This window comes from Uloborus diversus, chromosome 9 (assembly GCF_026930045.1).
Source record: "Uloborus diversus isolate 005 chromosome 9, Udiv.v.3.1, whole genome shotgun sequence".
Lineage (NCBI taxonomy): Eukaryota > Metazoa > Arthropoda > Arachnida > Araneae > Uloboridae > Uloborus > Uloborus diversus.
This window is the reverse complement of record NC_072739.1, coordinates 56,418,537-56,421,136: the sequence shown is the minus strand read 5'-3', so window position 1 is coordinate 56,421,136 and position 2,600 is coordinate 56,418,537.

The window sequence follows — 2,600 nt, the reverse complement described above, 5'->3', positions numbered from 1 at the left end:
GACAATTAACAAAACACACACACTATATTTTATAACTACTATTCTCAGAGGCGTAGGAACTTTGTAGAAGTAGGGGGAGCTGGGACACATTATGAGAAGTGTCTGTTATGTAAGGGGCAGAAGCAGTGGCCCCTTTAAATAATTGGTGGGGGGGGGGGACTTTAAATTTTTTTTCCACATATGAAATTAGCTTCGAAGCTTCCATCTCTTTTTTATCTTGTATCAATTGTTTGTGGAGAGAATGAGGTGATAGAACTTCTGGTTTTGAAAGATGGTCAGTCAGTACTCGATGATGAGCACGTAGAAATATAGGAGTTTTGGGGATCCTCCCCCGGAAAATTTTCAGAATTCTTGTTCTAAAAACGAATTTTTAGGCGATCTTTGGTAATGTTAAGGGGAGAAAAGGTTTGAATACCTTCCCTGAAAATTTTTCGAAATTAATGTCTTAAAAACGCGATTGTATACCATATTTGTTGACTTTAGTGAAAATATGACTCGAAGGATTGTCGATCGATTTTTCGAATCGATTTACATCTCCCGCCCAATATTTCGATTTTGGAGTCTTAAACATAATTGTAGACAACCTTCAATGATGTCAGAGGAAAAGATTGTACTAGGGCTCTACTTTGGAAACTTTTAAACTTGAAGTCCTACTAGAGAGCGTTTTTCAATGATGTTATCAGAAAAGGTTCAGAGGTTCCTTCTCGTTAATTTTTTCGAAATTGTAGTCGCTAAAACACGCGACTGTGGATCATATTCGTTGGCGTTAGGGGCCCAGCAATTTTTTTAAATTGAAGTCCCAAAAACGGAACATTACATAATCTCCCATGTTATTGGAGGGCAAGGTATCCAGGGACTCTCTTCCGGCAATTTTCAGGGAATTGGAGCCTTGAAAACAAAATTTGAGATGCTCTGTAATAATTTCGGAGGAAAGGGGAGGCTTCGACAGTGTAGCATTTAGAAGAATTTCTTATTTTCTGAGAACTAGAAAAAGGCGAATAGATGAAACAGGAGGGCGGAGAAACAGAACGTTGGAAATGTGTTAAAATGAAGTGTTCGTTATATATTATATTGTTCAGATAAGTTTTTGTAAAAGTCTTTGATAGAAACTATAAAATATTAATATAATAATATTGTTGGGGTTTTTTTCTGCAATAGTAGATGAAAAGTAACAATTTTGTCATGAAAATATATCTGTAAGTGACGAAAAAAATCGTAATTTAGAAAGCAAAAAAACAAGAATAACTGTAACTTCGTAAAGTATAATCTGAGGGGTCAGATAACTTAAAATGAAATAAGTTTTTGGAAAGTTGAAATTATTTGAACAAGTACAAACAACCTTAGCAATATTTTTTAGTTATATCTGGAGCACCCATGCTATTCATATTTAAATGCCAAACTGACTCATCACTCCCAGCTTGCTAGACACTTAATCTTTTGTTCTAGAATTATAAAGAAATTAGCTCAAAAATCAAAAATAGGATGTTTTTTCTAATTTGTGTGGTCTTAAAAATGTATTCTAGATGATCTTTGTTAATGCTAGGGTGGAAAAGTGGCCTGGGAGCGTTTTCCTCGGCATTTTTCGAAAATGAAACTTGAAAAATTTTATATTTTTTCTCTAATTACGTTAAGGAGTTACTATTTTAGGGTTCTTCCTGGAAATTTTTTCAAAATTGTTGCTCTGAAAACGCAGTTTTAGACATTATTCGGAGATGTTAATTAGAGGAGAAATCCGGGGCCCCCCCTCCCAGAAATTTGTCGAAAATGAACAATCTAAGAAACGCAGCTGTGTGCCATCTTTGATATCGTTATGAAGACTGGAAATTTTTGCAAATTGGAGCTAGAAAAACAATTTTATTTGACTTTTAATGATGTTAGGGGTGAGTTTTCGGGTGCTTTACCCCAGTAATTATTTGAAAGGTAAGGTCTTAAACGAAATTTAAGATTATTTTAAATTATATTGGCGGAGGTGGAGGGAGGGGGGGGGGCTGAAACTCATTAATTAAATTTTCGAAGTTAGTTGTCAAAAATCAGTTTTAGGTGATAGTTGGCTATGTTACTGGAGGAGAGGTTCGGGATCCATCTTCAGCAATTTTCCAATAGTAAAATTCCAGAAACGGAATTTTAGATGACTAGTTGACCCACGCGAATTATTCGAGTTCAAAGGAAGAATTTTCTGATTTCAATGCAACCTCGAGATGCTATAGACCAAAGCAATGCGTAGTAAAGCAGCAAAATAAATTGAAATTTATCCTTCTGCAAAGTCAAACTTCGATTTACCCTCTTAAAATCAATGTTTTGTTTCTTGATTTTAACAACAGATATACAGCTTAGAATTTTGCATATTAGTGGAAACAAACAAAAACCCATTAAAACGATATTTTTCGGCCCAGATTTGAACTCCCACCCTTTCCCTCATTAGCACGCTGCTTTATCCAACCAAGCCAATGTGTCTTCGCTCTCCGCTGCTATTCATTTCCAAAATTATTTGAGTGGTTTGGTTTTTTCATAATGAAATTTTCAATTTCTAGCCTTACATTTTTATTTGTTTAAAATACAAGCGTTTGCGGCCTCCGTCAAAAAAAAAAAAAAAATAATAA